Source organism: Vanessa tameamea, chromosome 4, assembly GCF_037043105.1.
Source record: "Vanessa tameamea isolate UH-Manoa-2023 chromosome 4, ilVanTame1 primary haplotype, whole genome shotgun sequence".
Classification (NCBI taxonomy): Eukaryota; Metazoa; Arthropoda; class Insecta; order Lepidoptera; family Nymphalidae; genus Vanessa; species Vanessa tameamea.
This window is the reverse complement of record NC_087312.1, coordinates 2,579,999-2,607,070: the sequence shown is the minus strand read 5'-3', so window position 1 is coordinate 2,607,070 and position 27,072 is coordinate 2,579,999. Positions and strand designations below refer to the sequence as shown.

Below are 27,072 nucleotides of genomic sequence, written 5' to 3'. Positions count from 1 at the left end.
TATGTTTTATGAATATGCCACTGCTGGAGTAAGTAGATAGGTGCTTTACGACACTTTCAGATTTCGTGAAGAAGTTTTCCTTCATCGTCGAGTACGAAATATATTTTTAAATCAGTGGTGCTTACCCAAGTTTGAACCCGGAATCTTCACCTTTAGGTTATGTCATAGGGTCACGTGTTCTAGACCTTCTCACATAAGGATATCACAGTAGGAATCAGTCGTATTCTTGTTATACTTAATAATATTTACTGAAGGAAACATCGTCAATCCCGTAAAACTATTATGGCTTTACGTATCAAATGATACAATCTTAATACACTGGTAAATAAATTGTGACCTTAATACTATTTTATTACAATAATTATTAAAGAGCATCCCCTACAGTGGGAGATCAGAACTTATTTCTTAGGTTTCTTGAAGCCTTAGTTCACTTGAACATTTATAATACATATCTATTTCAGATTGATATATTTCCTTCATAATAAATCAATACTATTCAAATCATTTTTCTATAAATAATCTTGTAATTATTTACAAAATTAAAGTGCAACCAAATATTTGATTTTATAGAAATGTTACTGTTAAAAATAGGACACTCGCAATATTTTTAAAAAGCAATATCCAAAATCAAAACAATTGATAATACCTTTAAAACTTAATTATTAAACACAGCCCGTGCTTAAATTAAAATGAAACTTAGTATGGTAATGAGATATACTCAGGATCAACATGACTTAAATTCTCCTGGTAAATGGTTATCAAGAGTTCCAAATTCGAATTTCCACATCCCACAGGCCCGTACCGTATTCAATAGTTAGGTATTATATAACATCTCAGAATGCACATCATAATTAAATATATGAAATGTGAATGAGCCTCACTCGTCAGTCATTTCTACTGGAACAACGCTCAACAACGTTCCAAGAGAATATGCTCAAGAATTTTAATTATGTTTACTTTTATTCCTGAGCATCCTATTTCGCAATTTTTCAGACCGCTTACTCGCTATTTAATGGAGTTTCATTTTTCAAGTGCAGTTGTTCCATTTTAAAAATCTTTTACGGCTGTTTGCTACGTGAAGTTTAAACTATTGCTTATTGTACGCTAGCTTGATCAATTGCTAGCCGACCAGTAAGTAATCCCTGCAATGGTTCAGTATTGGTGTTTTGGGTTTCTGTACGAAATAAACTAAATCCCGCTGCTGGACGAAGTCAACCTGTACTATTATCCAGCGAGACTCTCAGTTCTACTCATTGTTTGTTTAAAAAATATTAAATTTAATGAATCTTATAAATATAAGCCATAATAATACGGTGTAGCAATAATGAAATCCCAATCTGTTGTGTTTTGTAAAGTCTTGTCTTTCGGAGTCGAAATGGTCCAGTTGTTAAAATACGAAGAGCTTAAGGGAATTTGGGTAGGTAACACCCACTCATCAGATATTCTACCGCCTAATAGCAGTACTCAGTATTGTTGTGTTTCGGTTTGAAGGGTGAGTTAGCCAGTGTAACTACAGACAAAAGGGACGTAACATCCTAGTTCCCAAGGTTGGTGGCGCATTGGTGATGTAAGGAATTGTTAATATTTCTTACAACGCCATTGTCTATGAGCGGTGGTGACCACTTACCATCAGGTGACCCATTTGCTCGTCTGCCTACCGAAATCATAAAAAAAATGTCATGGGTTGCCAAATAATTACTAACTAATTAGTGTCTTGCCACCACGCTGATGGAAAACTTCGTAACAAATTATTCATGTATCGCGAAACTTTAACGTCACCAATGCGCATTGGAGTAGCCTGATTAAATACGATAAAACCTTTTTAAAAGATGCTTATGTCAAGTTTTATTACAGACTGTAAAAAAAATTAAAAGAAATAGAATCTCCAATCAAAGTGTTCATATAATATTTTAATGAATGCCCTTATAATATAAATTACTATTGGCTTGAAATAGGATCCAATTATCAAAACACGGTCAAAACATCCGGCAAATTTAAGGCTAAGCGTTGTAATGTGGAGGGGATGACCTATGGACGTTTTCTGTACCCTGTAGAGGTAATAAACAAATAAACAAACACACTTTCGCATGTATAATAATAATAATAATTACGATTTAATTTAATCTATACTCATATTATACAGAGGTAAAATTTGTTTATTTGTATGTAGGGGCTAATCTCCGGAACTAAGGATCCGATTATAAAAAGGTTTTTTGTTTATTAATAAATGACACCCGAGCGAAGCCGGAGCGGGTCGCTTATAATTAATATTGCAAACAAGGGAAATTAATTTGATATATTCTGATAATTATAATTTATATAGAATAAATAAACGATGGTATTACTAGGAAAATTAATTGCATAGACATACATGTACAGTATCAGAAATAAAGGCCGTTTGAATTTGAATAACGTTTTGCTTAATGTATTTTTATATCGTAATCATTATTAACGTTAATGTGTACAAAAACAGTAATATTTAATTCAGAATTTATTGATTACCAATAGTGCCTCATAAAATAGTCTTTGTCTAGGTTCCACCGCATTATTCAGGTCAATACTATTACACATAAACCATGAAACCTTTATATTACAAAAAATAATTTAAGTAACAGGATAAATATTAACATCACATTATTATATTAGGAATTACTATATGAATTATGACTGCGTGGAACGTTATCAAAATTCTAGTAGCATTTTCACGTAACGCAATTCCAATTCCCTGGATGAAACATGTACCAGCTCCTGTCACCCGTGGAGACAATAAAAGGAGGTGTTATATGTTTAAAAATCGAATCAAGTATTAGTATTAATCATATTTTCAGCTATTACAGATAACCAACGGCAAAGTTTAAATTTTTCACTATAAATAGAGTAATTTTTAGGTCAATGCGGGATTAACATTCAGGATTAAGCCTTAAAGCGCTAAAGTTACTGTGATCAACGATATTAAAACGTAATGATTTCATTTTGTTAGTCCTTTGTACCAGCCGTTGCTTTTATGCAAAGCAGAAATAAATTGAAGTCGGTTAAACAAAATTACAAATTCAAATTAAGAGTTGAATTTAAGTTTTGGACAAAAATATGATGAAATGAACACGTGATATGTTGCTAAAGCCTCTTTTGTTCGTATTAAATTAATATATCAGAACTGTAATATCATCTGTATAACATTATTACACAATTTAATTTTCCTGTAGCACGTATGAAAAAGAGTATCATAACACCGATACTATTTTATTACTGTTGTTAAATTTGGTAAATTCATTCAATTAATTTGTTCATTTCAATAACAATACTTTGTCATCAATTAGGTTATCAGTTTCAAATTCTGAATATACTTAATATAATGAAATTATACATGAAAAAAAAAAATTATAAGGATTTTAATAATAATGCAACTGGTTTCAATTGTAGTATCTTGTCTTGTGTAGTCCTCTTGCTCAACATTTTTCGTTATTCATAAAGAGAGTTGTAAGAATCTAGAAAGTTTGTCATGTTTAGACAGACTTACTGTGCGTAAGTCGCATACTTGGTCGTATTATTTTAGATTTTTATTTCACGCTAGTCTTTTGTGGCGAATTTTGAGTTTATTAGAACTTGAAATAGCTCTAGTAATATGCCCAAATTTTCGGTAATCACGTACATGACAAATTAATAATTATGAAAGTTACTAGAGCATAAATATTTATCATAAATACACATTACATAAAAAGTAAAGTAGTACAATATAATGAGTTAAATCAAAAAGTAATTACACACCAATTATATCTGCATGGAATGGTAGTAATCATGAAAAGCATTATCCCGTTAAATTTCGATTCCGATCAAAATTAAACCAAAAATATGAACTATTTCTAGGTTCATAATGCACCTTATATGGTGTATCTCAAACATACAATCGCTTATCAAAATGTGTGCAACTAAGTACTACGAATATGATACCTGAAGATAGGCAGTTTGGTGACAAAGTCGATTTCAGAACACCTTGATGCCCTTGCTCGTAGTAACTTTCTGGCTAATATCGCCCACATCTAAAGACCAAAATGAAAGAAAGTTGATAATAAATAATATGTTACGTGTGATATATTTCTCACGTCAATTACACTTGAGCAAAATTATTAAAATATAAGTAAAATGTAAAATGATACATTCTCAAGGCGTTGAAGAATTTGTCTAACCTAATTGCATTCACTGAAAAGTAACGCAAAATATAACTGAACATTGTAAAAATAGAATTGATGTAAAATAACATCTGTCTCCTTAAATTCTTACATATGAAGGCACAATAAATATTTAATATTTCTCGAATATCAAATAGTTTATCGGTCTCAAAGCGCCTTACGTACGTCTGTCACGCGATATATAGTGTTTTTCATGACATGTTTTTCGTCAGTCTCAAAGAAAGGGTTAGATTAAGATAGGGACATTTTATTGCTAGATCGTATTTTTCAAGAATTCTACGTAGAACTTTTTTATCTATGTTTAAATTTGCTGTTACAGTAAGTGATATTTTTATATTTTACTGACGTAAATGGCGATTCTGGATAAATAATATTTAGATTTTAGTGATTGGATGCGATAGAGTTATTTTTTTCTTCTTAATTTATTACTAATATGTAGTATGTGATAACTAAATCCATTCATTAGTATTTTTTTATTGTATAAGTAGGCGGACTGGCACTTGATGGTAAGTGGTCCCCACCGCCAATAGCTATAAAAAATATTAAAAATTCCTTACATCGGCAATGTGCCACTAACATTGGGAGCTAAGATGTTATGTCCCTTGTGCCTAAAATAACACTGGCTTACTCATCCTTCAAACCGGAATACAACGCTATTAGTACAAGTACAAGTATTGCTGTTTGGCGGTATAATATCTGATTGGGTGGTACCTACACGGACAAAGTTCTACTTCCAAGTAAAATTAGATCCTTTTAAAATTAAACTTAGAGTCTTTTAAAATTTACAGATTACAGGCATCTAATTCAATTATGATTAATTACCATCGAATTCCCAATGAATTCTTGATAGAAGAGAACACTAGGAATAATTATTGCATAAAATTCTTGTACTCCTGATCTTATAAATTAAGGTTTATATATTGCTTTAGCAAACACAAGCATTTCTTATAGCAATGGAAGCAAAATAAATCACCTATCCCGATACAGTGTTCGAAAAGCCTACTAATTCTTGACAGGTCTTAGGATTACGGTTTATATAAATAAACCTGTCCAAACTGACGTCATAAGCCTTTGAATGTTGAAGCCTCGATTGGTTGTTGTATTTGTTTTATTTAAATACCACTAGGAAAATAATTCAACGGTTATTTTTTGTTAGAATCCGTCGAATAACGCTTTAAATAATATGCATTAATAGTCAACCACTTACTAGAGAGGTTTTACAGTTTCAAATCAAATCTGTAGTATCTATTACAAATGGTCTATTTATTTTTAATATTGTCATTGGGCAACATTGGTGCGCTAAAGCAGTTTTTTTATTTAAGTTTTGCTGTTTTTGTGTCACACGAGTGACGCCGAACCAACGTAGCTTCTACTCAATTTGCAAATATCCTTTTTTGATAAGAAATCCGAATTTTCCGCCCCGCCTTAAATGTTAAATGTCTGAATAATTTTATTTTTATACGTCCATCACAGTTCCCTAAGAAATCCTATGAACTATGACGCTGTAGCGTTAAAATAGTATCGCTTACAAAGAAAACTGTCAATCTGAATCGGAACGTGGAGTATTATTAGATATTTCAATTAGCTTTTAGCAGTCTAGTGTTAAATTACGATGCGCTGAGACACGTGCGTCACACTTGTATTTCTAACTTCTAACTAGGATTCCTGTTTTTTAGACGTGATGTAGTTTTGTTTTTAAATCTTATGTTATTCTGCTCTTTTGAAAAGTATTATTTTTTTTTAACTATAAGCCATTGAGCCAAAAATATACTGTAATTTTCGAAATACCAGACATTATAGTTATATTCCCAAATAAGTAATTAAACACATGTGATTAATCTAATCAATAAAAATAATAAAATATTGTTTTGTTTTTTTTTTACGAATGCCAGTTATTATGGAAAAACTAGAATGTATAACAAAATGTTAACTTGCATTCCTGAAAAAGTATAATTTACGTTTTATAGACGTAAATGTGTATTATTATTGATGACGCGTCTAATGTTCGTTACGCAAGCAATAGCATTTCCCTGATAGGTTTTAGTCACGGAAGCTACCGAACTCCTGTTTCCTATACCGTTAGCTTTGTAACTTTATTGTTGAATACGGCTGCAGTGGTTGTGTATTCGTGTAAGTTAGCTGATACAGCTACATATATTTCATTTAGAGGTGATAGATATTTCACCAGTTACAATTGTTAAGTCACCCTCATTGCGATTAACATATTCAAAAAGAGAGGTGTCGTGAGACACCCGGTTGCAATTAAAGGTCGAATTTTCGCTATGTATTATGTATCAAATAACAAACACAATAAAATAACTAAACAAAGCTTCAGAGTAATTCAATGACAATAAATAAAATTGTTATTTAATATCTCGAGTTAATTAAAACGTTAACAGCAAAATAACTTTTAATTATATTGGATAAAACCGTATAAAATAGAAAGAGAGGGAGAGAAAGAGGGGGGAAAGGTCGTTTTCATAGTAAGCCGCGAAAAGAACTTCGTCCCAAAAAAAGTTACCGCATCTGTGTCTTCTGAATCGAAATATTTAACATCAAGCGAGGATTTTTGACGGTACTTACATATAATATTACATCCGTAATTGCAAACATAAAGTCAAATAGCCTTAAATTAATCATATATTTGTTTTTATATTTATTGAGACTTCTGTAGTTTATTTTTTGACGCATGCAATTGATAACGCGATTACGTCCGCCAATCCCTAGCTCAAGCGTCGATGAAGTCCACGGACCACTGAGCGAGTTTGAAAATAACATTAATGCAATTATTTCGCGTATGTAAAATTTGGAATAGCTACAACGGGAGCGCTCGTTAATATGTTTTGTACGCGAAAACAATATTTTTAACAACTCTTATGTATTTTAGGTTGAAGAGAAATATTTAGATAATTTGATCCCTATGGTATGTAGGTATTTTTTTCGTAAAAATATAGAAATAATGACTTCATTGATATTGACTAGGATTAAATGGAAAGTACAAATTAGTAATTTTCTAAATCGGTTCATAAATTATGTAGTTCTGAAATTACAGACGTTATCAAAACTCCTTTTCTGAAGTCTGTTAAAGCTGGTATAAATAATAAGTAAAGTCTACTTTTTTTTAAGGAATTGAATTCCCGAGCTGTATACAATAATTAATTGTGAACTAATTGATGATATACAATGTAATAAATGCAGTATCTACCTAATAGTGAACATTATCGGTCTGCCATTCGCTCGCATGTTTTCCTACTATCAATGGCAAAAGTAACTTCATCCGATTTCAATAAATTAAAGTTCGTTAAACTTTTACAATTTTACAAAGAAGGTAAAGAAGTACCTATGTCATGTTATGAGGAGATGGGCACAAAGCTCAGGGCTCAAAATTATTTACCAAGTTTTTCGTTGGTACATGTAAATCTCACCTCCGTAAAAGTCTTCCTTGTCTAAACCGGCCTTCGGTCAAGATCCACGTGTTTTGATACACTTTCTGCTATGCTCAAATTTTAGTAAGCCATAAATGATTGGAATGATTTTATTGAAACCTTTTTATTACCTCTGTGTCTTTCCTCTACCCTAAGGTTGCTCGGAAGAGATTACATTATCGATTACTTTATCGATAAAGTCGCCTCTTGTACATCTTTCTTAAATGTGATTTATGTTCGTGTTTATTGGTGTACAGTATTTTAATTTGATTTGGTTTCAAATTTCGTAAAATTATTTGTTCCTTTTGTTTTAATTACTTAAATATATTTTTAAATAAACATATTGTTTCTGTACTGTGTATCATCCAAGTAGTTTAAATAAAGATTACTAATAATTTAGGAAAGGTCAATGATAACCTTCTAGTAGTGTGTACACCGGTTTTTATGGGTACGCCGCTCCGCGGTCCCGGGTTCGATTTCCGGCCGAGTCGATGTAGAAAAAGTTCATTAGTTTTCTATGTTGTCTTGGGTGTGGATGTTTGTCGTACCGTCGTTACTTCTGATTTTCCGTAACACAAGTGCTTTAGCTACTTACATTGGGATCCGAGTAATGTATGTGATATTGTCCAGTATTTATTTATTATTTAACTTTATGCGTCGGGTATCGATTTATAGTCGAGGTGGCCGAATATTGCGGACAGCTGAATTTTCATGTACTCAACCCGTGTTTTTAATTCAGTTCGTGTTCGATTGTGAAGGAAAACACCATGGAGAACAATGAATACCTGCCATTTATCCACTCATATCGGAGCTTCAGAAATTCTCCACCAAACTCAGCGCCCTCTTTGCAATATCAGTATATTTTTTGATATATTCGATATTGAAAAAGACTGTGAGAATATGTGCTGAAGTTATGAAATCGTTTCGATATTTGAATTTAAATTTTAGATTGTAATATGAAAACCTCGTTATCCTTTAAGTTGATTTCATTTTAAACTATTCAAGTTGATGTTGTTATTAACATAATTTTCAACAACTTTAATTTGACCCGATTCAGCTCCTTGAAAACTCACAACAATTTCAAATCTTGTACCCTCTTAAAGTCCAGAGGAAACAAAGTTCCGCTATGAGCGGTTAATTTTCAGATACAACAGGGCAATTTAGGTCATAACCTAAGCCTCATTGCCAAAGTTAGGCACCATTAACGACTAAGTCCGCATTTTGATGGTTATAAGCTGTATATACGACGTGTATCTGTTATGACGCTGCTTTTTGTCTTTAAAGTTAGACGATGACTAGACTTCCTAAATGAACAGTGTAAAACACTAATTGCTTCTGCGTACTCTCGTGTCAGGACAGAATAATGAATGTGTAACTCAAATTAATCACTCATTCTTTACAAGTTACGATCTTCTGGTTTTAGATTGTTTTATAAATTATTTTGTTTTAAAATCCATGATTCGAAATACAAACATAATTCGAATGATAAATCTTTTTTTTTTTTTTAAATACAATTGTGTCTAACTCGTCAATCTTATATATTAATAGCGTAAGCCGATTATTGTCCTAGTGATTATGGGACGATGACTGCATATAAAAAAAAACATCGTTTATGATCTTACTTTGAAGAGCTCTAGCCATTGATGTGCAGAAAATTAATGAGTATTCTTGATTGCTATTTACTATATTAGTACAATTTAACAAAGAATTAATTTTAGAGAGCGGAAAAATATACTGGCCGGTTAGAGAGCGGTGCTACGGTTGTATAAGAAAAAAAAATGAAAACGTAAACATTCTTACTGCACTAATGTTGACTATTTGATATTAAAAATTTCATTAAAAAGAGGTTTCATCATTTTTCGCCAAATGTAGATGTAAATGTAGAGCTACTTGCAGTTTACAATGAAATGTAATCAAAACAAAATCTGTCATAGGTTTCGAACTTCCTAAAAAATATTTTGAATGAACGCGAAATTTCGCAGGACCCACGATATTTCGACATAAATGATGAAGGTAAATGGAACAGTGGAAACATCAAACCGTCTAACGATTTATATTCGACTAGTTTTTACCCTTCAAACAGCTACAACCAAGTCGATCCATTGCACTATCGATGTCTGAATAAATGGCGAACTAATATATAAACATTCGCATTTATAATACATCTAGTGGTCATAGTTGTCAAGAAATTATTTTGTTTTTTACTTAGTCTCACACTAGCAGCAATAATTAGTATTGTTGTGTTAGAGTCACAAGTCACATAACATACAACTCTAGTACAGTGTCACTGACTTATGAGTTAGTAAGAAATGGTTAAAATTTTATACTGTTCCAGTGTGTATAGGTAGCGGTAACCACTTTCCACTTGTTGGACAATTTAAAAGTGGGACTGACAACCCATGCCATTAAAAAAATTTTTTTTTATTTCACTTATATAATAGTCTTCTATTTTGTATAGTAAGAAACGTTCAAACGTTGGTCGATTGTGGGCGTTTAAAAATAAAATTAAACACAATATGTATCGTCTACCGCACGTCACGAGATGAATGGCTTTATTAAATATAGAAAACCAACGTTGTTACTCGATTTAAATCCGCTCCTGGTCTAACTAACCCGATAGCGCACCATAACAAAAAAATGGCGCTTAACGAATAACATAAGCTTCTTAATTTAATGTTACATTGGGGTCAAAAAAAATAACAACATTTATTTTAGAATTTTATTTAGGTGTAAGATTAATAAATAAAATTAATATTTGCAATAAAATGAACGAAAAAAAAATAACGCAAACATTCAAACAGAAACAAGGGAATTATGAAGATTTAAGTAAATTATTACTCGCGAATGAAATATTATATTAAATAATAAGCAATAGAGCGTTTGATAATATAAGTCAATTTAAATGAACATAAGTTATGCTAAACTGAACCGAGTTTTGTCAAGACTCCCCTATATGTATTTAACGAGGCATTTACATTCAGTCTAGCGTGACTGGAGTACGTGACGTAATTTCCCCTTTAATTAAACCCTCAATTAAAATCCAATATTCTTAAGGTGATATTCTGTAATTTATTTGATTATTCAAAACACAATATGGAGTGACAATTTCGGAAACGCTATGGAAGTAACATGAATGGGGTTATAAACTTAATGACGAAATAAAAACGGCACAGAATATTCACTACTCAAATGTTCTCTCAGAAGCTAAGGAGTTGTTTCAGGATTAAATTGTAGGTAAAATCAATCTCTCGGAATATAATACCGAGAAAAAACGGCAAGAAATCGGTGTTGCTTCAAAAAAAAAGAATTATTAAAGATTAAACGTCACTTAAAGTAAATTAAACTCTAATGAGACTTAATATGGAATTATATTAGCAAATAAATGAAGAAATCAGCTTGTGTTTTATCTATTAATTCAAGATACTAATGCTTAAAGTAAGAATCTTTAAATCTTGAAGATAGTCTGGAGCTCATTCCACGACGTTCCTCTATTGTATTTCAGCAATTACAGATGTGGCAGAATTTCATCACGATGTTGTCTTGCACTGGCGTGAATAAGATTAATTTATAAGCACGGTGTTTCCAAAGATTTAACCCTAAAATCAATCTAACCACTGAGCTCATACTGTTAAAAATATGGATAAATATGCGACGATTCTAGTACGCACATGATTTCTCGATCTATGCGTATTGAATAATTGCATCGATAATTTCGTAACAGTTACTCGAACATGAAGTTCTATTGGCTGGATGGCGCGAAATCCGAGAAGTACAGATTAAACACCTCAATATTTAGTTTTTAAATACTATTTTCAAATTTTATTTGACGAAAAAATTTGGGGAAAGGCTGATTCTAATTTTAAACACGATCCTACATGACTGCAAGTTATATTTATAAAATTTATACAAAATATATCCTACGCTATTCCTGCCGACCTTTGCAACGATCTTCGATAATGCGTATTATAAAATACGGGTTTAATTTCTGTAATTTAATAAATTTTTCCATGCAAGCGACCCAGGCGTGCCTTCCAAGATGTTAGGGGAAGAATTAATAACATTACAGTATGAAATGAGTTAATTAAACTACGCCTTCAAAGGCTGTTTGAAGGAGATGAAATATGCTTCAAATATGTACGAAAATATACGGTTGTGGTGTGTATTTAGTCCTGCTCAACAAGCAGTGCAATTCGCAATTCTAAAAGTAAAACTTAACATTGTTATGTATCAATGCAAGTGATGGACAACGTCAGAGCTATACTGAATCCGACACTAAAGTAATCGTTAAAACCTAAACCATATATAAGTGTGTATATAATTAAACTTCTAAACGATTGGATTCATTTCGATGGCATGCTTTGTGTGTATTTGAGTGTTGGATGGTTTTGATTGGACCCGGTAGGTACGGTGGGAAAAAATATATAAATCTTATTTCACCCGGTCAAAATAAATCCAACATCTACACATGTGTGTAATTGTATAATTGGAATTTTCTACATGTTTCACATTATTTGGTCGAATTAAATAAAGGACTTGTTAGACTCTCAAATATTTCCGGCAAAATCCCTTTGAACTTTGTAACTTGTACGCATAAGAAAAAAGACGTGGGGCATATTTACGCTGGATAGGCTGTCTGAGTAGGTACAGGTCAATGCATACATACATAACACACGACGTTTATATGAATATACTGGACTAACTACGTCTAAACTTGGGTATAGCTAATGTTTACAATGTGACTTAAAATGCAAGATTTCCCATTTTTTTTTCAAATTGAGATTATTTAATTTTAATTTAATAAAAGAATAGTTTTAAATGATTTTCACGAGTCACGATAACATGACTCCTGAACACCTAGAAAAGTTAATTATCCGTCGAAATCTAGATGTTGTATGTTACATATTGTGCTTTTTAATTTGTGATCACTATTCAACAATCCAATTAAATAAAAAAAAAAGTAATATCAAACGTTAATCGACAACCGAATGGAGTCATTTTCCTAAGTGGTCACTTACACGATATGATAGTGTAGGCGTGTCTCAAGCATTGTTCACTCTGTATGACTTCAGAATGGCAATCTGCAAAATGTGTACGTATTTTAATTAACGTTATAGCGTTAGTTGCTTGATAACTTCTAATTAAAAGGCAATACAGTCGACTGTTGTGATGCATATTATTCTGTGAAATTATATGATTAAAAAACGTAAAGTTTATTACTAAGTTAAGGTACCGCACCTTAAGTATATGTCGTGTATGTAAATTTCAGCAAAATCGAACGTGGGGAATTGATTTTTAATTCAGGTACACACCTTTGATCCCACATCACACATCCTAACACGTGAAGTTAAATAAAAGCAAATGATAAGGGATTATTCCCTTTTGACAAAGTTTCTAGTCGGTTCTTAGGTGTATAATCTACATTTTTAGCCGGTACCTTTAAATTCAATTCATTAACATGACAATTCGAAAGTGCTTTTATGTATTGTTCCGCAGTAATAAATATACTTAGTTTAGTTATTTTCCGGAAAAACACAAAAGAGCGAAACAGCAGCTGATAATTAGCATTCTATAATATTTGAAACTTGGAAAATATTATAATCCAACTTAAACTCAACATAACTTAAGAAAAATAATGAAATACATAACTTGAGTGAACAAACTCCTAAATTTTGTACTGAAAGTTTAACGAGTTTAAAACACATTATGCTTATAACTTGAAATAATTTCAAGTACTTTTTACTTCTTGACTGGTTTATAATTGTTCATAAGTGATGCTTCTTAATTTTTACTCAAAATCAAAGTTTTAGGATTCTGTCCATTCGATCGAACCATGCAAATGAGATGACACTATTTGATACGGCCTATTTTATAGGACTCTAGTAGAAGAACATTATAATTTAAGAATTAAAGTCAGGAGACCTAGTGCATTTTTGGGATGCTTCCATGTGCTTGAGTTCCATGTAGTCGAGTTGAGTGCTCCGGAATTCTATTCATATAATTTTTAATTACAAATCTCAAAACTTTCAGTACCAATAAGTTATTTTCGTACATCTATCTCGCGACGTTAGCAAATGACACACTACTTAATGTTCAGGGTTAGTTTAGCACATTAGTAATTTAAGTAATGGCTTTTACGATCGTTTATGGGTAGACATGACCACTTACCGTTAAGATTTACCCGCCTTAAACGACCTTTTTGTAGACGAATCAATAGCACAATGACTAGAATTATTCTTCGAATATCCTTTGGAATGGAAGTACTTATGATATATGATATACATATATTGTAAGTAATTCATAATCGTATCAATTGTACCATTCCTTACCTTTCCGTATCCGTGCGTATTAATCATGTGTGACCTATATCAGAAACAAAACAATACCTGAAAGTGAACTGTGACATTAAATAAAAACACTTAGTACCGAATTGGTAATAAACGAAACCGCGGCAAGCTATCGCGATACTTACAATTACAGCTGCAAGTTTGTACTGTCGGTTACAAAAGACTTTTAATTTTCTTTACTTTTGTGCTACAAGATGCTTGCTTCTTGTCAAATTTCAGGATTCTAGGTCTACGGGATGCACCCCATGGGTTTTGATTCCGTTTGCGAACGTATCGGAAATGCGAAATCTTTGGATTGCGTAGACTTAAAGGAATGATTTACTCAGTATTCGGTATTAATTTCGGACAGACGTCCGAGTTATAAAGTTGAAAATATATATATATATATATTGTTGAAATTAATATACTTATAAAATCACTTCGTGATTGATTCGTGATTTTATAAGTCATTTTTCTTTTAGAGCTACGGAACCAAAAAATCATTTGAAATGTACTAAAATTAGACTATAGTAATCCTACTGCTGACTAAAACGTCCGTCTTCCGCTATAGTGAGGGTTGGTGCCGTGTGTCTAGATTTTATTCAACACATTTCTCACGCCGTTCCCTTCACCGTCGAGCATGACGAGAATTATAAAAATAAACTAAGCACATGGAAATCTTTAATTTAAAATTGTAGAATACATTACATAGGTATATGTACCTGCGGATTTTCAGATCAACATGGCCCTAGCGTAATACATACATACATTAACAGCCTGTAAATTTCTCACTGCGGGGCTAAGGCCTCCTCTCCCTTTGAGGAGAAGGTTTTGGAGCATATTACACCACGCTGCTCCAATGCGGGTTGGTGGAATACACATGTGGCAGAATTTCGTTGAAATTATTGATGACACGAGATGAATTATAAACACAAATTAAGCACATGAAAATTCAGTGGTGCTTGCCTGGGTTTGAACCCGAAATCATCGGTTAAGATGCACGCGTTCTAATCACTGGGCCATCCCGGCTCTAGCGTAATGGATGCTTAAAATTAAAGACAAATATGACTGAACAACGAAGTGAGTTGAAAAGCTGCAGTTGTGGGGTATGATAATAAGAATGTCCTTTCAGAAGACGAAACATTCCTTACTGTACCTTTAATCTAGCAGAAATGTCAAAGTATCTCTTGTATTTAAATAATTTCAAAACGTTGCTCAACGGCCCGTCGGTCTTTTGAAACTATTATGATAACGACGCTAACATTAACAATTTATCCTAGAAAAGTTCGCAATTTACGGGAACGCTAAATATTTTTTCCAAAAACTTCGAAGATTTCGTAACATTTGACCAAAACGTCACATCTACTTGTAATTGGAACGAAGTTTTGATATTTCATCCATCAAAGTATTTGTCAACTGTTCAACATATTTAAGTTAGTGAAAAAGTCTATCAAATACCTAAATGTGCTAAATGATTTAGTTAGCCAAATTGTAGACATTCATATATTTTACTAGCTGTGCCCGCGACTTCGTGCGCGTTGCTTGAATTTAAGTTATTAGGATATTGTAGCGTGATATTATTTTTATTCTATATATAATTCTAAAATAAAAGTAGCCTAAGTTACTCCTTATTACATCCGCTATTTGCCAGTGAAAGTCCCGTCGAAATCGGTTCAGCCGTTCCAGAGATTATCCGGAACAAACAGACAGACAAAAATTGTAAAAAATGTTATTTTGGTATATGTACCGTGTATACATAAATATGCATTTAGTAAAAATGGGTTATTTTAATATTACAAGCAGACACTCCAATTTTATTATATGTATAGATATCAAGCCACAAGTCTTATATGTTATAAATTTTCATTCCATTCACACTGGACAACATTTCTTTGTTAATATATATTGATGGTAAGGCTTAGCACATGTCTCTTTGGGAAAAAGACTCGACGCCGAGATGAAAATCCGGGTAATCTTTTCTGATTTTTCACGTACTTAATTTTTGCCCATATCTTGTTGAAAGAAAACATCAAGAGAAAGCCTTCTGCCATATTGTGTGTATCCAGTAACTGGCACTGGAATAGCGTAGAGGAGAATGGTTCGACCCCTTCACCTTAAGGTAATACTAGGTAGGGCTTTATGCAAACTCGTACGGGTAGGTACCACCTCGGATATTTAACCGCGAAACAGCAAAACTTAGTATTGTTGTGTTTCGGTTTGAAAAGTGAGTGAGCCAATGAAATTACACACACATGGGACAGGACATCTAAGTTCACAAGGTTGGGACATAGTGATGTAAGGTATGGTTAATATTACTTATAACTCCAATGTCTGTGGGTATTGACCACTTACCAACAAGTGGCCTATTTGTCTGTCCGCCTACCTATAATATAAAAAATAATAGTGCTAAGAGTTGCTGAATGACATTTACAAGCTGTAACTTTACATCGGTTTACTTTGTATGAATACTTTGAATTATTGTGTTTCATTTTCAAGGCTTAAGGAATACAATATCTTATACGACATGTCTGACCGCGTTTAAATAAAATTTAAGGAATGATTTATATAATTGATTGTGCCGATGACTAAAGACTGCTGTGACCATCAGTTTTGCTATTCTTTGAGTTCTCAAATCGTACCTCATTCGTGAAATGTGACTGTTTTGCCACTTGTAACCTTTATATTTAATATTATGAGATACTTTTAATGCTATTTTTAACTTGGATTGTTAATAAATTTAAACACCTTGTCAAAATACTTTGATTAATAAGGCGTATTTACTCATTACAAGATTATATTACCGATAATAAAGCGTATATTCGGTCTAGAAATCATTTTAATTGTACTTTATTGACATAAACTCTGTTATTAAAATGGTGGAAAAGAGTAACTACTGAGTTTTAAGCCGGTTCTTCTCTGCAAAATCAACTTTCCGACTCGATGGTCGCTTTACATTTAATTCAATACTGTACTTGATGAAGATTTTAAAATGTTTTTATGAACTTACTTAAAAAAATATTGTATTGATTTTTATTTATTGCCGTTATAATTCTGTCAATAAGTTTACGATAGTGTTTTGCAGCTAGTTCAGTATAGAGTTTAATCGGTGAGTCATGCGCCTAGGTGCGTCTGTCTTCCGTAACAAAAAAAAAAAAACCAGAAGGGCTTTTGATGCCGACTGTACTCGTGTACATTATACATAAGAATCAACATTACGTATTCCACTCTTTGTTTTTTAAACAGCCTCTCTGGCTTTAATGGAAAGTGAACATTTGCGATAATGTTCGCGACGTCGATACCGCTTGCGGTCTTAAGTGGAGTGATATCTTTATTATTTGTTAGGTTTCAGGGATTTTTGTTCGGATACTATAGCTTTATTGTCTCCTTATTGTTTATAGATATTTACAATCTATAAATTGTTTTAGAATAGTTTTTGAAATCTTCGTGAGTGTTAATGGACTAAGCACTTTATATAGGTGTTTTTTTTCACTGGTTTCATATTTATATTATGAATAATATTAAAATATATTTGTGATTGTTTGTAATCGTACCATTCTATTAAGTAGATTACATTATGATGATTAAATCCAATGATTTGACCAAACTTACGAAAGGTGTTAGTTCTATAAAAAGATACACTTACTTAAATTTCATTAAATATATTTACTTAAATATTTAAGATAAATTTTAATTTATAGTATTATGACTAAGTTTATTCATAGAAGACTTTAAGAAATATATGTACATATTATATGACTCAAAAGTGTATAACATATTTAAAAACAACATAATGTTAAGAATATTACAGAAAGTATTTAAAATATGTCGCTTAATAACATTTCTTCCGAATGTTGACGTCTGGATCATATGCAATAGCTGTTTCTATAATCAGGGTAAAATTAAATTAATGGAGTCGCGGTCACACCATCAAGCTTAATAATAAGTTCACTAGCATCAGTAGTTACCATAAATCTTCTGGCAGTATTTTAATTAATAGTACATTATTTCTTACATAAAATAGCGGAAAACATGTTTGTATTAATATTTCGATACATTCATTTTAGTGCACAATGGCCACGATATTATGTCGTTACAAATTACATTAAGAATGAAATCACACGAGCTTGTATCATGCGACAAATTGCAGCGTTTAATATTGTATAAGATTTTTTTTTCTGTGAATATATAAAAATAACAAAGATCCTTAATTAAAATTAAAGTTAGTTTCAAGATTTTTTAAATATACCTATATAATTTTAATTGAAATAATAATATTTAGTACTGCTTTGACTTTTAAATACGTTTTTTTTTAAATTGAAATAACATGTATGAAGTATGATTATTGATTCGGTTATCGACACCGTGTTGTGGCACTCCCGTCACTTCCGTCTCGTGGCGTGGTGAGGCGAGCTGGTACTGCCTGGCACGGAGAAGCGCGGGATTTTTAACTGGATAGAAAAAGATGGAGGACAAACTAGGAAGGACGGATTTGCGGTTAAAGTTATACGTAATATATGTATCGAGTGGTTTTAATATAATGTAAGTTAAGGTAATGTGAGTTGTTTTATTATATTAGCCTATTTTAATTATACTTATATCAAGCTGGATTTGAGAGATCCATGTGTCGATAGATATGACGAAGCAAAATAACCTAAATCTATGTTTCAAGCAATTTGTAAGCAGCGTAACCTATTAGTCTCAAATATATATTTAATATCTTTAACATTTTAACAGCCTGGTAAAATCACAATAAGACTCTCCTCGAATTGAGAGGATACCTTTACCCAGTATTAGGTTACAATTTTTTATTCTATTCATCCACCCTGGACAACAACGTTAATAAATGAAATCACAGCACCTGTGTAGTATAATATCCTTGTAAATTACTACGGCAAAAAGTTATAACCTACAAAACGAAACTAAAATTGTTTGAGTCAAATATCGGATTAGTCACGAATTTGCTTTCGCTCCGTAGATAAGAAAGTAAGTCAGAAGTGATTTGACGCATATTATGTCGTAGTAATATTAAAGAGACAAGTAAATATCCAAATCAACTCGTATATTAAAAATATATATTAGGCTAATCAATTTTAATTAAAATCGTCTGTCGGCGAGTTGAGTATAATAAACAAATTGTAACTATCAAAGTTGAAAAACTGGTCACAGTTGGTTTTTGGCAGATTTTCGCAAAAATATTTACGAAACAAATTTCGAAGCAGTGATAAACATTCACAAATTGTGTCAATTATGTAATTGTGTCAATGATGACCAAAAATATAGAAACATCGAAAGATATTCAAAAAATATTATTCGTACAACCAAAGTCCTCTAAATATTTTAAGCAGCATCTTACCCAAATGTATCGGAGTGTACACGACCATTGTCAAATATATGAGTTCATTCAAATCGACATTAAAATGCTAACAAGCAAAACGCAAAGCTTCTAAGGCATCTAAAAATATTGAACACACCATGAAAATAAACCTTATCGTAATAAATTTCAAGTATATTTCATATATTTATGACATTTTGTAATATTTTTGGTGATTTATCTATGTTTTTTCCTAGATCCTGGTAACGTATTATGAACTTGAAGTGAATAGGACTCTTGACCATTCACGTGGACTAAAGTACTCTCAGGACGAAAAGGGTGTGTGTATTAAACACGTGGGTCTATTTAAGCCACTTTTAAGCCTTTATTGTCTAACGTAGCTTTTGTCTCGAACCTTAGGCTCTGTATGGAATCAGTTTTGAAAATTAATTCAAAGAGATCTTATACGATGAGGGCTTTCAAAAATATTGAGAGCAATATATATATTAACACATGTTTGAAAGATATAAAACCTTTTTTGGAACGAAATTCTTTTACGTGGCTTATAGTACAGTGAACTGTCAGAAATCGTCACGTAAGGAAAAGTCGTTACGCCCCCTCTGGGCGCCATTTCACTCTCTTTTTCTTTCTATACTAAACTTATTTTTTGTTGACGTTTTAATTCACATATGATTTTTAATAAAATAAATTATTACAGATACATTTGTAGCAAAGGGGGCTTTGTTCCAACCGGGTGTCCCTCGACACCTCTTTTTTTACTTTAATTGAGTAGTTCCACATTGTAACCCTTGTTCTTACTCGACGTATCTATCTAACTCGGTCGAACTAAGTAGCTACGTTCCCTATTCTGCAATTATAGCAGCTTATGCCAATTGATAAAATAATAACTAATTACTGACAATATTGCAAATTATTCGCATAGAGTCACACCCGACCAGAACCGCATAGAACTATGATCGTAGTTATTTGTCCAACTGATTTCTGTATATAGGTATATATACATATATATAAATAAAACTGAATTTCGTTATTAATTTTGTAATCTTCGAAGTGTTCAAAAATAAAATAAATATACATATAATTCATATCCTTACATGAGCAAATGACACAAATAAATAATAAATAGTGTATTTAATAATAATAAGATCCCCTTTCCCCGTTATGGCTATACTATTTGATGTATTATATCTATTGGTATATCTATATTAATATTCCAAAAACAAAAAACAAAAGTAACTGTCTGTTACCTTTTCACGCTTAAACTGCTCAACCGATTTAGATAAATTTTTGTATGGATATAGTTTGAGTCCTGTGTCCTGATAGCTTGAGTCCTGAACGGGGAAGATACATTTTTAGTTCACCCCTCGAAGGGGTAAATGGGGGTTGACGTTTGTGTGCTATAGGTAAAGTTTTATAAATTTCGCTGGTAAAGCCTCAGGTTGAGCTAGTTTATATATATGTTTATATTATATATTACATTAATTGTTATATATTATGATGTCCTTATGAACAATTGTGGCCACGGCGGCTTTCGACATGGCACACTAGCTAATTGCCAACTTATTAAGATGAAACACAAATCTCGACGAAAGAAGTCAATAACATTTCATTGGCTCGACCCAGGACATGGATACCCAGTCACTCGGGCTAGGTTATGAGCTCGCCACTAGACGAATATACACATAAAATATATGTATACCTTACCGCAACTTTAATTACAAGTCCTCTACCCAAGAGTAATTTGGAAATGATCGATATTTTCAATGTTGTTTACCTACCTTTAAAGACGTATCACTTTGTATGTTACCCAACAGATATTAATTTTAAGTGCTTAGTGTAAGTTGATGTTGTAACTTTTCCAATAAATAAATAAATAAATAAATAAATAAATAAATAAATAAATAAATAAATAAATAAATAAATAAATAAAAATATTTAAGCGATAAGTACGTCTTTTATACATACTTATGTAACATTTATCACTATTTGTCATATTTTAATATGTAATTGTATCTGACTCGCGCACGAAGCACTTCTGTTTCGTGAGCAGTCTGCGGCCTTTCGTATTACGTGCGATAAAAATAATAGAATGCTGTTCAATTAGGCGGAATTGCCGATGTAGGCGTTAAGAATAATAACAGTTACGACGCATGTAATCAATTCTTTCGATAAGAATTCTGATTAATAAAATATTTGAATTAATGATAGCTTGCACCGTAGCGAGAAGGGCTAACTGCTTAACAATCTATTTTAAATATTTTGAAGATAGACTTGTAATACTTGGTAGAGCTGGTTACTTTGTTATATATACGTCTGTCGGAAGCAAATTCGTTTTCACAAAAACGAAGTCAAAATTGATATTTCTTACAATTTGATATTAATTACTCGGCTATTACGTTTTGGTTGAAATTATTTTCAGTGTAAGTGAAATGATAATTTTTGTTTTTTGTACACCAATTTAATTCAAGACAGGATTTGTATAACATACACAATGAGAATCGTACAAAAATATTATGCATTTTATCCCGATACATTTTAAAGTAACCGAGTTCAGTATTATTTATACCTCGATGCATAAATTGGTATGTTTTAATAAAACATGAACAGGTAACGTAAAGCATACCAAATCCCAAAGCAGAAAAATTTTCAATTTATTCTCTGCGAAAGAATTCTGAAGGTTATTATGGAATTCTTTGGATACCTAACCATCGAAGGACCGCTGGTCGACTAAGAATTAAATAAATCCGTTTGACCATACTTAACCTTAAATCAAGTTAATAAGGAGTATAATGGTTTAGCAAAATGATGCAAATCTAATTGCATATTATCATTTCTTTTAAATGAGAGGAAACGCCGGCTTATACAAAAGAATATGTCTTTGTTATTTCTTTGTGGTTTTTCATATTGAGATTCCAATATATGAATACGAATAAATTAAATTTTTATTACAAAAAAAATATATATATCGACAAATTGCTGACAGGGAGATCCAGAGACACACCTGTATACAGAGTTTATTGAAAACGCCGTAAATTTTTTTTCGAAGAATAAAATTGCTACTCATAGGTACTCTGATATAATCAGCCTAATTTAAACAGTTTAACTGTTATTAGTGAGATATTTTATCTTAATAATAACCTTTGTGTTTTCGAATTATAATTTTAATAATGATGGACCTTTATGCAAATTCAAAACAACAGAATAGTTATAGGATAAAAATAGCGCAAGGCTTAAAGGTTTATTCATATTTTATAGCTCAAACTCTATTAAGTTTAAAAATCTTGTTTCTTAGTTTTGCCCGACTTTAGTTCAGCTTCATCTTAATATAAACTTTTGCCAATAAATGAGACACAATTGCTGTTAATGTTTAATTATTGCGCTCTAGGATAGCATATGATTTTTTATGCCATTTTGGTAGACGGACTTGCAAATGGGCCCCCTGACGTTAAGTGGTCACCACTGCCTAAAGACATCGATACTGTAAGAAATATACACTGAAGACACTGGCTCACTCACCATGACAAATGATCAAATCTATGCGAGCAAAGTAGAAAAAGAACTACTTTGTTGAAAACGCTAGTAATTTATGAGAACTAAATAAAAAATTACAAACTGAATCATAATAAAAACTACTTATTTTATAATACGCCTCAACAATACCAGTTATAGTACAGCCGGCTTCGATAACGCTGAAAAACTTTAAGTTCGATTTCCATTGAATAACATAAAGTTCTCGTGGAATTGAAACAATACAAAATACATCAGAGTTTTCATTGTTTCAAAGTTAGCATTTATAAAACTAGTTACCTTACAGCAGTAGTTCCCAAACTTATTTTTCTCGTGGACCACCTATTGGCATGTGTCCGTAACCACAATTTGAGAGAAACACTAAAATATGAACTAAATTTAAATTTGTTTAATATTGGTGCTTTTAATACTATCCTTAGTAACCCTACGAGTATTTCAGCAATTAAAATCAATGAATTTTTTAGTGATTCTCTCAAACTGAGGACGAAAAAAAAAAACTAGGTAGGTACCTTTGGCTTCAAGTATTTATAGTGGTGATCAAGTTCATGTCTGAACAAGCATTAAGCATTGTCGGGCGGATAGCGCTTTGCAAGTCTGTACACGAAATTGTACGTAATATCGAATACGCAAGTTTGAACAAGTAACAGTCGCTTGCCTTATTAAAATATTATCTGCTTAGTTAGGTACTTAAAACAATGTAGGTAGGCCCTTATAAAAACTATGCTTACATTTTTGCTCTTTACTATCAAGAGCAGATAAATTTTCGTGGACCCCCATTAACATCTTATGGACCCCCATTTTTTATTCACACCTACGTAGACCCCCAGCAAGTCTCCCGTGGACTCCTGGGGGTCCACCTGGACCACTGGGAATCACAGCTTAGGATGATTGTTTGAAATATTATACACATCGTGTGCTACATTTAAAGTAAATACGTAGTGATCGTCGAAATGTTACAGAATTGTAAGTCTATGCTTATACGATCAATTGTAGAACTTTGTCTCGTTAGTGTAGATTTTGTAAATGAAGTTAAATCGAGTTTTCGAAGTATTGGATGTGGGCAAATTATAATCTATGTAGGTCATATAAGATTCACGCAGCAAAATGTAACTAACGGTTAAGGATTAGGTCGAGCACGGAGTGTCAAATTTATTTCTAAACTCGCTGTGCCCGCGAATTCGTGCGCGTTTGAATTTAACAAAACAGTAATTGTTGTAGCCTAAGTTACTCCTTATTACATCAGCTATCTGCCAATGAAAGTCTCGTCAAAATCGGTCAAGCCGTTCCAGCGATTAGCCGGGACAAACAGACAGACACCTGTCTGTCAGAGAGATAGACAAAAATTGTAAGAAATGTTATTTTTGTATATGTACCGTGTATATACAGGGTTATTGGTAATTCGACGTATTCCCGTTAGGAAGTGAAAGGGGTGACTATTTGCAATAATTTTAACCCCCATATGCATGATGCAAAAGTCAACCATTTTTGAGTTACCACGTTTTTTAGAATTTTTCAAAATAAGTCAAAATTGCAACTTCAAAAATTGATTTAAAAATAAAAATTTAGATTAAAATCTACTTTTTTCTTCTGATTTATAAAAACGATTAAACACTGGATATTTTTCATTATTTAAACAATAATTATCGGTCCAAATTTAAAAATTCGAGACGGAAAACGATATTATTTCAATATTTTTTTTATTTTTTTCCCTCAAATATGCCTGAAAAACAAAAAAAATCATTATGAAACTTGTTCTGCAGATTATTTTAAAAACATAATCGTTTAATTAGCTTTCCGAGTTGTAATTTAACTACCGAACTAGTCAAATTATTCCGCATTGTATTTGAAGCGTTCATAATTCTTATTTTGATTTCTTCCGCCTTGCCTTAATAAGAGCCTCGCTATATAATGACAGTAATTATAACTTGAATAGAATCAAGTTATAATTACCGTCGTGAGTTTTTTTTTAATTTTGACAACGTAGAAACCACTTTTAACTTCTCGAATGTCTTCGAAAAATTTGCTCTATTCTGCTTTTCTATCAAAAAGTAAAAACGAGACATAACGGAACTTTCATTCGAATTTTCATTCTTTATCTAACCACTTAGTGGATAAATTTCCAGAAATTATACAATTGAGGTTTAATTCTAAATGTTTAGGCTTTTATTTACTTATATAAACAAATTACATATTACTAACAGTATTTAGTGGAGCTCGATATTTCGACATTATCTACGAATGTCTTGTTGTCGAAATATCGAGCTCCACCAAATAAAAATAAAAAACATGGTAAATATCCCGTTTTAAATACTGTTAGTAATAAAAATAACCATGTTAATTTAAAAATTACATATTATAATTTTCATGTTCAAAATAATTTTTCACTCTATAGTTCTGGTACTTTACTTGCAACACTTATTTCTTCATTTTAAAGTAATTTATCTCTTAAAATTGTTCTAAATTTAAAATTACTACGAAATGTATATTTGTCCCCGCTTTTGTGACAAGGAGGCCGACTTTCAGTTAGCAGTAAAAACGCCATAAAAACGTAGATGTGACGCTAGTACCGTCTCAGCCTTTAATACTCTTCCGTCTCCGATAAAATACCCAAATAGAGTGTCAAACCGGATCTCATTCCAGTGGTGGGCTTTGGAAATCGAATTTGCTTATTTCGCTCATGGCTTTTTATCTTTTGAAAGGAAACGTTAGCCTGTTTCTTTAAAATATATTTTGTTAAGATTTACCCTGGAAACTTATTTTCTATATAAATATTCTTATATTTGAATACGAATTAAATTGTCACTCTGCATACTCTGAAATTAGCGACAATAACTTTTTGAAGCGTAAGATTTGAACTAGAATTTACATATTTTGTATTTGTATATGTCGGCGGAAAATCACTTATTTAAGAAAAACACGTGCCCGGAAATTATTGTTTTAATTATTTTCAATAATTGATTGATTATTAAATTAATAATATTTAGTGAATTTTGAGATGTTAAATTAGTTTGAAATATTTTACCGTCCATAAATAGGTGTTATATTGAGTGAATAGTGTCCCCACCCATTAATGTTATAAAAGGCCGAACGCCCGCCGGTATCGAGAGGCTTGTTCAAACCGTCGGAGCGATCGGACCTCCTCAGTTTGGATAAATCGGAGAAGATTTTTTATTTTGTAAATATATTACGTATTATTTTAATATGATATATATGATTTTCCATAACAAGTGCTTTAGCTACTTACATTGGGATCAGAGTAATGTATGTGATGTTGTCCAATATTTATTTATTTATTTATTAAAAAACAAAAAAAAATAAAAATACGGAGGTGGCCGGGCTAATGAGCCGAACGATGGTAAGTGTTCGCCACCGCATAAAGACAGTAGTAAGAAATATTAACCATTCCTCACATTCCTAAAGGGTCTCCAATCTTGGGAACTAAGACCTGAGAGACTGTTACCACTTTTAGGTTCAATACACTGAACACAATAGTTACGTTATTGTTATGACGACTATAGGCGTCTATTGTCTCAGAAAGTGTTCAACTCTTTTCACTATTAATTTAAATAAGCAAATATTAAATATAAATAAGATATCCAATAATACCCTATTAAATAAACATATTCGCGGAAATTTAATGTTTATTATTTATTTTTATATCAGAGGTTTTAAATTGCCTGAGGGATAAAACGTAAACAGCTCGCAGTAAAAATACATCGCGCCGTTGAAAATAAATCATGACATATGATACCGTTGCAGTGCATCCTAGGAAATTCATGCTATGTTAAGAATTCTATGCACGCCAAGTTGTGACCTAGAGGTTGATAACCTCGCTTGCCCAGAAAGAAAAGTTTTGCAGGAAAAGATTGCCGGTGTAAAATTTAAAATCCTCACATCTGAACAGATGTTGAGCTTCATAACGACATAGTAAAAATCGGTAGATGGGTTAGTGGTATATTTAAGTCGACCAACTGTTAAATCGTAGCAATCAACTTTAAGGAATACAAACCGATACCACGAACTTTTTTCAAATATTGACTCTTTTGATTTTTCGTTTCATAATAATTAAGAAAATTATATGTCCGTAAACTGCTTTGTTACAATTTTCTTATACGAATAGATTGTTGGGGAGTTTTCCTTTATTGCATAGATGAAAGGCAAGCTGGCGACCCATATGATGATTAGTGGTTATGGCCATCGTTGATCATTCAGGTTCTATTGGGTTTGGTTTATTTAATACTGGCACGATTTATTTAATCTAAATATTCATTTGTATG

At 32.0% G+C, this 27,072-nt stretch overlaps 2 protein-coding genes across 4 annotated transcripts in view; both read left to right on the top strand.

The window, feature by feature from the left end:
• The window catches only part of LOC113395392 (lysosomal thioesterase PPT2 homolog), a 266,083-nt gene extending 255,568 nt beyond the window's left edge, over positions 1 to 10,515 (top strand). Inside the window, exon 7 of the mRNA XM_026632987.2 lies at positions 10,506 to 10,515. The gene's annotated coding sequence lies outside the window, so the exon portion shown is untranslated. The remainder of the gene's footprint in view (positions 1 to 10,505) is intronic.
• Positions 1 to 27,072, top strand: part of LOC113395415 (pseudouridylate synthase RPUSD2-like) — a 405,111-nt gene that overhangs the window by 50,772 nt on the left and 327,267 nt on the right. The window lies entirely within an intron of this gene.